The sequence below is a fragment of the Hibiscus syriacus genome, unplaced genomic scaffold (assembly GCF_006381635.1).
Source record: "Hibiscus syriacus cultivar Baekdansim isolate YM2019G1 unplaced genomic scaffold, ASM638163v2 tig00110384_pilon, whole genome shotgun sequence".
NCBI classification, from domain to species: Eukaryota; Viridiplantae; Streptophyta; class Magnoliopsida; order Malvales; family Malvaceae; genus Hibiscus; species Hibiscus syriacus.
In genome coordinates, this window is record NW_024062715.1 from 6886172 (window position 1) to 6900995 (window position 14824).

The window sequence follows — 14824 nt, forward strand, 5'->3', positions numbered from 1 at the left end:
TTTTACATGAATGTGTAAATGAGATTTTATGATTTGATTGTATAAATTATGCATTAATTGTTAAGAGTTATAGTTACCTTATACGTTTTATATGTCTCACTAAGTCATCGACTTAGCGTGTGAGTGTTTCACACATAGGTTTCTGGAAGCAAATAGAGAAGCGAAGTAGCGATAGTCAAGGCAAGACAGGTCAGCCTCTCCTTTCTTATGATCAGATTAGAAAAGAGTTTAGAATTATTTGTATTTGGTTATTGGAAATAGTTGGCATGTAATTAATGTTTTGAATTATATACGCTCTGATCAGTTTTGAAGATATTTTTATTTTAATGATATGAATTATGAACTTATATTGAATAAAAGTGGAATTTTTTTATATTGGTATACAAATATAAGTTTTGAAAAGTCAATGTGACACCTCAGACTCGGATCCGGGTCGGATACGAATTGGGAGTGTTACAGTAATATTGGGGTAGTGTCGTTATAACGTGTTTTACCTCGTATCAATATTAGTACGAGTTATATAAATTATCGAGTGCAATATTACCTTAGACAATTTGGATAATACTGAAAGTTATGCAATTGATTTTTGTATTGGTGCACCGATTCTGTTTTTTTTTTATAAACGTATGTTGTTTGATAAAATATGGAATATATATATACATATATATATATATATATATATATTGCTAAACCAGAAAAAGCTAGAATTTAACAGTTGCCATGCACGTCTGCTTGAAGAATAGCAGCCATCTCCCCTGGTGGTTGCAGGAGCTCCGTAATGCCTATAGGACGACCACGACTCAGCCTTGCCAAGAAATCGGCAGCACAATTCTGATCCCGCTTCACGTGCCTCAACTCAGTAGACTAATCCCGGTGCTTCAAATCATGAATCGCATCAACTAAAGCATTCCCCGCTAGCGCCTCCGATTGAGAAAACAGATCTTCATCACTTCCACACTATCCGTTTCAATCATAACCTGTCGGAACCCAAGATTCCATGTAAATTGCAGAATATCGTGCAAAGGCCACAGCTCTGCCGCATTGTTCAGATCACTATTAATATGGAATATATATTAATTATAGGTTCATGAGATTACGATTATAATCGCATAAAGTTTACGGTTAATAAACCACTAATAATTATTCAGATCAGTGTTTTGCCGCCGCATTGTTCGTTGACAAGGATTAAATCAATTCTATTTATAAATCAATGGCTCTTGTTGTTTACTGTTTGAAGTAATTTTCATGTTACTTGAAAGTTATCGCATAATTATTCCTTGGCTGACTATTGCATTTAGATTTACGTAAATTATTAATACAATAATCCTATGGTTCTTGTAATTCATGCGTTTATTAATTGACCTAAAGAAATGTTGATATTTGGCCGGATTTCAAGCGACTCTTGTGGTAATAAATATGTGACAATTATAAGGTATTTTTTATGTGAACATTACATTAGTCCAAAGATTAGTCTTTTATTCGACATAGTTTATTGTCAATGTTTGATTACTATAACAAGAGTACCATTTGTTGTTAGTATTAATGTCCAAAGACATGATATTAATGTAGTGTTTGTTATCTTATGATGAGAATTAGCCGTTATTTCGAATTTATTGTTTGCTTGCAACATTTTCTACTAAGATCAATTATATTCCTATGTTTAATGGGACAAATTTCAAGGAATGGAAAAGGCACTTATTTGTAGTGCTTGGCTGTATAGACATAAACCTTGCATTAAGGGAAGAACAACGAATATAATCATATTCATTCTGGGTAACTAGCACGGGATCCCTGAAGGATTAGAGTGACTCGCACGAGAGCATTTAATCATATTTATTCTAGGTGACACAAGACCCCGAAGGATTAGAGTGACTCGCACAAAGCATCTAATCATGATCGTACCAGATGTCTCGTACGAGGGACCCCAAAGGAAAACTCAAGTTCTTCTTGGGAGGTACAAGTTTATGCCTATGAAAAATAAAAAAAATCTTTAATAATAATGATCCTAGAATCATAGCAAGGCTCGAATAGAATGAGTAGCTTAATGTGTAAATTCATACAAAAGTATTAGAAGTTATAAGGAATTTGTTTTTAAAGAATAGTGACATCTCTGAATCATAATTGTTATCAGTATGGAAAATATATGTAATATTTATTGGTGTCAGAGCAAAGGTTTAGTCGGTTCTAAGCTTAAACTGAGTGGTTTATGAGTCCATAAAAGTATACATGTCACTACGATGTCGTATTTACTGAAAATGATGTTTGTATGACTTGATGCAACTGTTTATTTATCTGTATTAAGCACAAATATATGAGAATACGAAATCTTATTGAGTGATCAAGTAAGTATGATGCTATTTTATCAGTGTAACAAGAAACATTATAGTCAACCAATGTTTATATTTTCAAACTATGGACATGGTTTGAATTGATTAAACCTTAAGCTTTTCAAAAAAAAAGGTATGAAAAGCTCGAAATGATCAAACTTCGAGGAAGAGATAGATGTGAAACCTAGTTTCAATGGACTTTGGGTTCTTCGATATAAAGATTATGTAACACCCTAAACCAGTACGACACACAGTCGACCAATTAGGATGCCACATAGAACCACTGAAATGGTTAACCAAAAATTTTCTTCACTTGTTCAATTAAAACAATTGTTCGAAGTTTCTCATAATTAAAATAAATCCATTATATTTAAATAAAACAGTTTACAACATGAGCTCCCCAAATAATAAATCAAAAGTTATACAAACCATATTTTAAAATAAATTATGACTCGAAGGTACAGAATGAGGTCTACAACTATACATACCCTCTAAAGGATAATCTCAAGATGTATTCTGCACACAACTCGGTCTAGATCATTGCTGCTCAAAAAGCTCCTAGACTGCTCCTCAACTAACTTACGTAAGGAAACAAATTCCAAACACTGAGCTAATTAGCCCAGTGTTACACTAACAACTAAGCCATACTAAAAGTGTTCATTAAATGCACAAGCTAACTGATAAAAATGCAACAATGAGTGTACTCGTATACTACACTCTCTACTCTATGGTAGACATCATGGTGCGGCTAAGGGTTCTACATCTCAAAACTCACGTATCCTTATAGTCTACCGAGGATGAGCCCCAGAATCTCTACATCAAACATAACACCCTCGACTAACCTATCCCTTGTGAGTGTCGGGTCTCGACCCTTGTTAGTCAGTTTAAAGTACCTCATGCACTACCTAAGGATATTCGAACAGATTCTATTGTTTGATACTAGTATCATTTACTAAAGTGACCCGTGTGTCCTAATCGTTTCCCAGGTGTACATACAAGGCTATTTTATTTAATCCTAGCAATTACTATTTCTATTGTTCTTATATAAATTTATTGTTATCACTTGGAGTATTCTTCATTGTTATTCTAAGTATGTGATGTACCTCAAATTTGATCCCTTAAACCTTGAATTAATTACATAATGATATTGACCCTTTAGTATTGATACTAAACCCTTTAGTTGAAACTCCTACAATCTCAACTTGGAAAGGAAGAAGAAGAAAGAAAAGATGGAATGAAGATGAGAAAATAAGTGGGAGTGGTTTACGTTAAACATATAAAAATAGGGGTTTTTTAGCTTCTAATTTAAATTATGGGTAAACTACACTTTTAGTCCATGTGCTTTTAGTTTCAACTTAAAATCATCCCCAACCCTTGGGCCCAACTTAAACCCACTCTTCTTAAATAAGTCCAAACTATTCTAATTGATCATTTGGCTCAATTTATGGGTCTCAGGTTAACCCGAACTACAAACTGAGATTCGGGGCATTACAGATTATACTAAAAGGGTTTCATTATGATGATTACATGAAACCTGATGGGACTATATTCTTATCGAAAGAATATCTATAAGAAACTAATTAATAAACACTGTTCTCAAGGAGATATCCTAAAGATGAAAATTTTGATACTCAAGAACGAACTTGATATGGTTGCATGTACGTTTGAATTTATGATAGACTTGTGTGTGTGTGTGTGTCAATAGATTTATAATTTAATCATTTGTATACTAGCTCCACATTGGTTAAACATAGAATAATTCCATTGAAATTAACTTTATGTAAATTATAATTCCATAAATATAGTGCTAGAATGATTAGAACTCACAAATAGAGTTTGGTAGTGAATCAAGGATAAATTTTTTAACTGTTTGACAAAATTATTTTTCATTGAGTTGAAATGAGTTAAGTATAGATTTGTTATATTTTTATCACATTGCATTGGATAGTCCCTTAAAAAATTAAATCTTAACAGTTTGGAAAGTATATACATCACTGTTATAGGTAAAGGATTGAATTATTTGAGAAATGTGATCTCAGTAATACAAATAAAAAGATTGTTGCATTCAAGTTTAATTACTTCATATTATGGATGCTTAAGCTACAAGTATTTTTGTAACACCCTAATTTATTCCGACTCGAAAACCCGATGGATCAGAATGTCACATGGAACCACCGAAGTGGCTAACCATTTTTTTAAAACATTTTAAACGCATCCATAAATCTTATCAAGATAAAATAAATAAGAATATCAAGTATATTAAGTTTACAAAATATGGGGAGCTCCCAACAATAGTCAACAATATCGGATGAAACAACATTTGGTTAGAGGATTTCGAAATATGACTAAGTCTCTTATTTTCACTAAGCATATAAGAGAGAAAGTGAAGAACTTCATGACTAAAAAGGAGGCAAAGTTTACAAATTTAATGTCACCCCAAGAGTTGTCTCATGGTATTGATGAGTATGGTGATAAAGAAGAAATTGACATATTATACTCAATTGAGGATAACTCAAGTCAAAAGTGTGAGAGATCCTTACCCAAAATAACCAAGAGCCAAGGGTTCAATCGGCTTATTTGTCACTCCCAAAGAAAATCCAAACAAAGAGGAAGGTGTGCATGCAACTTGTCAGAAAGAATTAAGGGAAAAATTTGTAGGGCAATTGCAATATTTTTCTATGATATCGGAATAACATTCAATGCGGTAAATCAATCTAGCTTCAAAGAAATGTGTGAAGCTATCAGACAATTTGGTCCCGGTTTGAAACCTCCAAATATGCATGAGATTAGAGTTTCTCTCATAAAGAAGGAAGTAGGTGTCACTCAAGAGGTATTAGAGGATCACAAAAAGGAGTGGACACAAAAGGGTTGCTTAATTTTGTCTGATGGATGGTATGATTTTGTTGTCCAAAATGATATTATTAACTTTCTTGCCAACTCTCCCATGGGCTCTATATTTATTAAATCCATGAACATTTTAAAAATTGTCAAAGATGCAAATTTTTGTTTCAGATGATTGATAATATGTTTGAGGAAGTGAGAGAGGAAAATGTAGTCCAAGTAGTGATGGATAATGCATCCAACTACGTTAAAGTCGATATGAAATATAAATACATTTGATCATTTTTTATTATTCGAGTTACTTAAATATTGGATTTTTTTAGTAATTTGTTATCTTGTTACATTGTAAGAAAAATGCTAGAAGCAAAGAGATCGAATCTTTATTAGACTTCTTATGTAGCACATTGTATTGATCTCATGTTCAAGGAAATTAGAAATCCCTATTAAGTGAATAATGCACTAAAGAAGCATATATATATATAACCACATCTCCCTTGAGAACATGATGAAAAAGTTCACAAATCAAAAGAATTTACTTAGGTCGGTAATAATGAGATTTGTAACACATTTCAATACTCTTGTACAATTCCATAAGCAAAGGAACAATTTTAAGAAGATGATTATTTCTCAATAATGGATTGAGTCGAAGTGGCCAAAGGAAGCAGGAAGAAAGATGTTGGCATCTTAGCTATCTTTTACGAGATTCTTTTTGGAGGAATGTGGTGTATCCTCTTAAGTTATCGGGGCCTCTTGTTAAGGTTCTTTGAATGGTTGATGGAGAGAAAACACCTTATATGGGATACATTTATGAAGCTATGGATAGAGCTATTGAGGCTATTTCTAAGAGTTTTGGAATAAAGGATGATCACTACAAAAAGCTTTTGAGGATATCAATAGAAGATGGGATTCCCAACTTCTCCAACCTTTGCATGTTGTCGGTTATTTTTAAATTCATGTCTTCATTATGATAATCTCGAGGCATCAAGTGAAGAAGTTATGATGGACTTATTCAATTGCATTGCAAGGTTAAATTTGAATCTTGAAATTCAAGACAAGATCATTAGAGAACTGGAGATATATAAAAATGCTCGTGGTCTTTTTGGCTTACAAATGGCCATTAGATTAAGGAAGAAAAAAATCTCAAGGTATTAAATTTAAATGTTACAGTAAGTTTTAATATTATCTTATATTTAAAAATTTTTGAATTCATCATATAGCAACTTAAAGTTTATATGATATTTGACTTGTATTTTAATAGCGGATTGGTGCTCTACATTTGGAGCATTGACTCTCAATCTCCAAAAAAATTATATACGAGTTCTTAGTCTCACTTGTAGTGCCACCGGTCGAGAGAAATTGGAGTGTTTTTCAACTAGTAAGAAACTCTTTTTTATATTTTTTGTCATATATCATAACTCTAATTACTTAATAACATATATAAATGATATTTTTACAACTTCACACAAAGACTAGAAACAGATTGGCACAAAACCAGATGAATTATTTGGTGTTTGTAAAATATAATCGTGTATTGAAACGTCGACACCAAAGGAATGACACCATTGATCCTATTCTCTTAAAGGATGTTGATGAGAGTAATGAGTGGTTACTTGGAAGAAGAGAATACGACACTGAAAACGAAGATGATTTTTTGTTTGATGATGACTTAACATAGAGTCAAGTTAGTAAAGCTATTGAAGCACATAATCCTAGTTATTTGACAGGGCATCAAGAATAGTAAATGAAAGTGTCATAACCATTTTTCGTAAAACAAATAAATATTATTTTAAAAAACGATTATGACTTTAATTTGGATAAATTAGGTGATTTTGGATTAATTAGAATTAAATTGAAAGGAGTCGCCATCAACATTTGGGTTAGGTAGGTCGAATAACCTAAAAACGTCTTTTAGAAACAATTTTAAGGAAAATCATTTTTATAAGACAAAAATTGGTCTGTGTAACCAAAGATTCGATTTAAAACGGGTTCGGGAGTCGGTTACATATGGGGAAGAATTAGCACCCCCAAACGCCAAAAAACTGGTACTGTGTCGCTTACACGTTGTCGTAAATGGTGAAAATAATGAATTCACATCAACAATTAAAATATGATTCATTTATCGAAATTAATTAATTTGCTTCGAATTATTTAATTAGGAAAAATTATTTAACTTGAAAAGAAACTTTGAGATTAACAATCCTCCATCGGGAAAGTTATCTCGTCTATTTCTTATCCGTAAAAAATATTTCCTCATCTATTAAAAAAAATACAAATTGAATATAAATTAAATACGGACAATTTGTATGAAATAAAATAAATTGTTATTTACAACAATACTCATTGCATCATTTGAATTACAATAGAAACAAATTAATTAGTAAAACAGAAATTGATTTATTTCAAATTTTCCTTTCGTTTGAATGTTGTATTGAATCGCACCTCCTCCGTAAGGTGGTACTTTTCACACCCATTTTACGACGAATGTTCTTGAAAAACTCAAATAAATAACATAAAATGTTGGCAATTAGATATTTTACAAATTAGTCATATGTAATCACATTGAATAAAATGGAATAAACATTAATAATACATTTTCATACATGAATATACAAAGGCAAAAATTAAATTTAATTAATAAGTATATAATTGTATATGATACAACATGTGTATGAAATAAAATAAAAATAAATTAGTGTATGTATAAGTATATTTGAAACATGATATATGTACATAAATATTATAGCATATGTTAAAATATATACATGAAAATATGACATACAAATAACATAAAATAATTAAACTTTATAGACAAGTGACTAAAATGCATAAATCTAAAATACAATATCAGAATCATAAAATAAAATAAAAAGAATCAATCGGTGACTAAAATAAAAAAGAATAAAATCAGTAGTTAAATTCATAATAAGCAAAATAATATACATAGTGACCAAATTGAAACAAGATAAAACATAATGTCCATATCAAAACAAACTAAGAAAACGAGTCATCTAGGGACTATAATATAAACGATGGAAAAGTAAAGGCTTGAAATAGGATTAACATAACTTTTCATTTAATGGCTACAACAGAACGTTACAAATACACGGGGACCTATAGTGCGATTTACCCTAAAAATATGAGAAACACGGGTGAGTTTCTCAACCTACAGGGACTAAATATGCCATTATCCCCTTAAAACTCAGAAAACACGGGAATAGGGTGCCCAAAACGATTGTGTTTTGCGTTATATATATATATATATAATTTAAAGGTCAAAAGGCCATCCCCTTTCATTTGCATCGGTTTCAAACCGAGTGAGGGGAGAGAGAGCTTAAACGCTCTCAACTCTCTCCTCCACAGAGAGAAGAAGCAATGGCCACCGGCGGAACTCAAGGCGGAGTTCATGGTTGCCGGCGGTGGTCGGAGAGAGAGGAAATCACCTCAAAAGCATTCTCTCCTTTCTCTCATCTCGAAACCCGACTCCCCTTAGCCTAAAACATCCCCTAAAGCCATGAATCTAGAGGGTTTACCTCTCGGGAAATGGCGGCTCCAGCAACCTTACGGATTCCACGGCCTCGAACCAAGGTAAGAACCCCTATCTTTATTTTTCTCCTTGGTTTTGTATTTTCTTGTTTGGTTCGAGTAGTTCTCTTTTTCCTTGTTTTTTTCTTCTGGTTTTTTCGTTCTCCCCCTAAACCCGAATGCCCTCTCTATCTTTTCTTCTTTCTTTTATCTTACTTTGCATGTTGATTTGTTGATGGATTTGAGTGATTGGTAGGGGAATGATACCCTAGGTTGATAGTCCCGATTTCTTTTCGTTCCTCTCCTCTGTTATAGTTTCTTTGGGTTGCTAAAAATGATTAAGTCTCTTGGTAGGGAAATAATGCCCTAGATTAGGACAAGATTTGCTGTAGATTTATTCTGACTTCTTATTATTTTTCTTTGTCTGATTTGCTCTGATTTTTGGCTGATTGATGGATTCGGTCATTATGGATTATGGATGGGCTCTGATCGGCTCGGGAAGCACTCGGCGGCGAGAGAAAACTCGGCTCACGCGATGGCTGGAGCGATCTAGAAGGCCAAACGACTGAGTTGATGATATTTTAGGGTTTCAAACCCTAGGCTCTGTGTGATCTGGACCGTTGGATGGGTCCAGATCCAACGGCCAGAAATGAGGCGGCTGGAACAGAGAATGAGAAACCCTAGAGTTAGGGTTTAGCTAGGCTTATATGCTAAATGGGCTCCGAGATTGGGCCTTTGTCTGGGTAGGTGATAGCTGGGCTTGTAACTGGGCTTCGGGTATGGCCTGCAAAAAATGTAAAATTTGTAAATCAATAATAATAATATTAATAATAATAATATAACGATAATAATAATATTATTAAAAAAAAACCCGGACAAAAACGGGTGTCTACAGCTGCCCCTATTTGAACATTCTTGTGTTAACAAGAATAGGGCAAAGACGTTAAGACATCACGTTTTTGTCTGGTTCTTTCCCTTTTTGCTTAAAAATTGGATGATATTGGTTGTTGGGGACGACACTGCTCATAAATGATGAAGAGTTTGGGTTGTCTAAGGGTGACTCGAATCTTACGTGATGAGGATATCTGGTCGGGGGATGACACTGCTCATACGTGATGAAGAGTTCTTGGCCATCTTTAGGAAGGGTGATAACTCGGTTCCTACGTGATGAGGAGACTAATTATCTATGGTTGACACAGCTCCTACGTGATGAGGAGATCAGGTCGGGTGATGACACGGTTCCTACGCGATGAGGACGGCTGGCCATCTTTATAGATAAGAGTTTCAAGGGAAACCGACTCAAAGATTTGTTTCAAAAGAAACAAACCTAACGATTTGTTTCAAGAAAAACAAACTCAAAGATGATATGTTTTAAAAGCAACTGTCTTAAAAGAGACAAAATTCGTTTTAAGGGAAACGACTCAAAGATGACGTTTAAAGGGAAACTGTCTCAAGCGAGATAAAATTTGTTTTTTAAGGGAAATGTTCTCAAAGATTGGTGTTTCATAGGAAACTGTCTCAAATGAGACAAATTCATTTTAAGGGAAACAAACTTAAAGATGGTAAATTTTGTTTTCAAAGAAATAGAGTCAAAGATTTTTCTCAAAAGAAACTGTCTCAAGAGAGACAAATTTTTGTTTCCAAAGAAACAGACTCAAAGATGAATTACGTCTTAAGTGAGACGAAATTTGTTTCAAATGAAACAATATCAAAGGTTGGTTTTTCATTAGAAACTGTTTCAAGAGAGACAAAATTTGTTTTGTTTTTAAAGAAATAGCCTCAGAGATGATTTTGTTAAGAGAAACAAACTCAAAGATTTTTCAAAAGGAACATACTCAAAGATTTATTTCAAGAGAAATTGTCTCAAGAGAGACAAAATTCATTTTAAGAGAAACAAACTCAAAGATTTTTTTCAAAAGAAATTGTCTTAAGAGAGACACAATTTTGTTTCCAAAGAAATAGACTCAAAGATTTTTTTCAAAAGAAACAACTCAAAGATTTTTATTCACAAGGAACAGACTCAAAGATTTTTTTTCAAAAGAAACTGTTTCGATAGAGAGAAAAAGATTCAAAGATTGTCGATTTTGTTTCTAGGGAAACAATCTCAAAGGTGTTTGTTTTTAAAGGGTAAGTTGTATCAAGCAAGACGAATCGGTTTTGAAAATCTCAAGTGAGATTAATTTTGTTTCAAATAAAACAACTTTGAAATTTGTATTCTGAGGGAAAATGTCTCAAGTGAGACGAAATTTGTTTTGAAATAAACAACAATCTCAAGTGAGATTAATTTTGTTTCATGTTAAGCAAATTCGAAATTTATATCTTAAAGGAAAAATGTCTCAAGCAAGACGAAATTTGTTTTGAAAGAAACAATAATCTCAAGTGAGATTAATTTTGTTTTAAGTGAAGCAAATTCAAAATTTGTATCACAAAGGAAAAATGTCTCAAGCGAGACGAAGTTTTTTTTAAGATAAATTGTCTTAAGTGAGACAAAATTTGTTTTTAGAAAAATAACATCAAAGGATACTGACAATCTGCTTGTTCCTGCTAGTGGATGAAATGCCTTCAGAATATCTGATTGTTGACTTCAGGAAGTCAAATCATTGTTTCTTCAAGTTAGAGACATCTGATCATTTCCGAGATTTGATTTCCTGAGAGATCAAAATGATGTGTTTATGAATGCCTAATCTTTGATGTTATGATGGATGTCAAGATGAAATTTATTTGATGTTTTATTGAATTTGTCCTCAAGTGAGGCGAAAATGTCTTTAATACACATGATGATGATTGCAAAGACACAAATTTCATGTGTTATGTATGTATGTATGTATGGGTTGATATATGTATGTATATATGTATATTTTCTCGATCTGAAAGGAGAATTATGCGAGAGCAGTCTTCACTCTATCTTTGATTTATTTTGTCTTCATTTCCACCAGTGTACTCTTACAAACCTTAACCTGAGACAATTTGTTTTCCTTGTCCCATCAAATTTTTGCCCCCAAAATTTGCTTTCTCTTGCCCCAGCTTCGATCTTGAGCTTCAGATAGATATTCATTGATTTCTAAGATATGCCACCAGAGATTATCTTGTTTGAATTTTTATTTTATTTTCAGAGCCCGAAAACATCAATTAAAAGATTTTTGAAAAATGTTTAATCAAAGATTTGAAAATATTGCCCCTTTCAAGGTTTCATAATTGACAAATCATAGAACAAGAGTTCATCGAATATCAAAGAATTAATTACACTGTTAATCCTTCAATAAATTATAGCTATTTGACAAGTGTCAAGATCAATGCTATCTTTGAGAAATGGTTAAGTAAGGAAGGATAAAAAAAATCTCAAGTGGTTATTTTGGTCAAAGGTTTGGTATTCTCATTTATTTGTCGTTCACTGATCTGACGGAGTAGCTTCTGTACTTATTTATTGGAAGTCTTCTCTGAATCCCAGCTCTCATGGTCTCATTCATGTTGTGCAATTCTTCATCAAGAGATTTGTGTGATTGCCTCTTATGCAATAGTTGCACAGTCTTCATATTCGAGCCGCCTTTTCAGGTTTTCAACTTGAATCCTCTTTGGTTTCAAGATGTTACTCAGAATTTACGTCTTGAACCCCCCTTTGTTATTTTTTTTATCTACCATGCATTAAAGATTTTGGAAAACCTTTTTGTAAATAAAAGATTAATCCTGACGGGCGAGATGAAATCTAAAGATAGTCTCTTCTGTTTAGAAATCCATGTATGATTAGAGAAGAGACTTTTAGGCACGTAATGTAGGCCATGGTTCAGGGTTATGAAAGAAATGGATAAAACGCCCAAACAAGTGTTTAAGTGTAATTGAACCAAGGATCAATTCAATCTGATGCCTTCAATCTAGTTTTGCTCAATTTGGATCTGCTTGTATATGTCTTTCTCTTGATGTTCTATGATCTTCGAGTGAAGTGATTCTGGAGTGATTGTGCTTGATCAATCTTAAAGTTTGCAGCTCGATACGTCATTTGAATCGAGAGACTATTTGTCTATGCTCCTTGTTTTCTTTTTGCTCTTTGCTTTTTGCTCTTTGTTTTTTTCTTTTTCTTTGTTTTTGTTTTTTTCCTCTTTTCTTTGTTTCTTTCTCTTTGTTTTTCTTGTCTCTTCATTTTGATTTTATCTTTGCACTCTGCATCTGGTTTATCTTTCGGTATCTATTCTGAATCGATGTCTTCACTCATACGAGCAGATTTACTCCACATTGCCCCCCAGTGTGGAGGGTGATCCTTGGTTAGGGTTGAATCAGAAGAAAACATAATTCAGGCTCAAATGGGGACACAAGGGATATATATTTTCTCCTGTTGTGAAGGGACAATGAAATAAAGCCGTTCATCATTTCATACATAGAAATCCTTGCAAAAGAGGTATCCCCAGGGGATAGAGTTTCAGGATTAATTTTTATTCACATGAAATAAAATGTAATTAATGCATGATATAATTATTTTGAATGAATTCTATTTTTCTTTTCGCTTCTTGCTCTCGGCATGTCTCAATTTCTTATGCTCATCTTCAGAAAATTGATGCGAGATGCCCCACATTATGTCTTCTTTGTAGGAAGGTTTATGTTCAAGTGAACATCTTGTACTCAATGTCTGTAGGTTTTCTTGGTAGAAAAATGTTGGTTTTACGTCTAAGAAGACGATGATGACTTTATTGGTTCAAAGAAAGGTATGGGTATGACTTTTGTGTCTCAAAAAAATAAATGCAGTGTTTCAAGGTGGAAAGAATGTTTCGAGGTCTCAAAGAGAGAGAATGTTTCAAGGTCGAAAAGAATATTTCAAGGTCTCAAAGAGATAGAATGTCAAAAATTGGTTCTTTGGTAGTGACCAGGAATTATTTCGGGTAAAAATCGAGAGATTTTATTTTAGGTTTTAAACGGGATAAGAAAGGTATAATCTTGCCATATGTCAAATAATCTTGCCATATGTCAAAATCTATAATTTTTGAAGAATTAAGAGAATCTGTAATTCTTTTGATATTCGAAGAACTAAAGATTAAAACTTGCTCCATTATTCAACCTTAGAAGGTAGCGTAACTTCAATCATCAAAAATTAAAAAAATATTTAATAAAATATTAATGAAAGGAAAAAACGAGTCCAAACAAAATTATGCTATCAGTGTAAGTAGTAGATGCAATGCCCCAATTTTCTTTGATTGTACATGCCCTGAATCCATCAAGTTCTGGATCCTACACTTCAGTGTCCTACAGTTCTCAGCGGAAGGTCTGGGGCTTCCTATGTGATATGGACTTCAGGGAATGGGACTCTTTTCTCGGATTATCCTAGATGGATCAATCATACAACTAGCCGAATAAGCTTCCATCTTGTTGATTTCAGCTTCTTGCTTCTATTCTCAATGTGGTCACGTGATCAGGATCACTTCCATTGACTTCTCCACAGATTGATCCCATGTTTTTATGAATGATGCATATGAAAATTCTTAAAAATGAAATACATATGCAAAAATGCAAAAATGAAAATGCAGATGCAAACATGTTGATCCCAACGATGAATATCATAGAATAATTTTCACCAGAAATAAAAGATTTCGTATTACAAGACAATCCACTTTACATACATGTCTTCGCTTAGATGGTTGAGACTGAAGTAGATTGTTGCTTCGTCTCGGATCTTCGTCCTTGAAAACGATGCCCCTCAAGCGTTCTGTAATCTGACACCATTAATGACCCGACGGTGGTGAAGTTAATTCGTCGCTCCTTGATGTGTAGCGATGACATGATTGTAGATAAGAATTTACTTCTGAATTACTCCTGGGATCAGTGGATCGCCATTTCAGTCTCAAATTATGGACGATCTTCAAGCAAATCTCATTTTTGTGTTCTGAGCTTCTTTTAACCCTCAGTGCATGTCTCTATGCGAGACTGCTTGATTGCAAAATTTCACCTCTTCTTGTGAAAATTTTCTCTTGACTATCCCCTTGCGTATCAACATTTTCGCATTATGTCATGATGACGCAATGTCATGCAAAGAATGATGAAAAACGACATAAACAAAATAGAGGAAAAAAGTTAGTGTACACAAGCAAAAGAAAAGAAATTAGTTAGTACAGGTAAGAAATATTATTCAATGATAAATATAACACCTACCC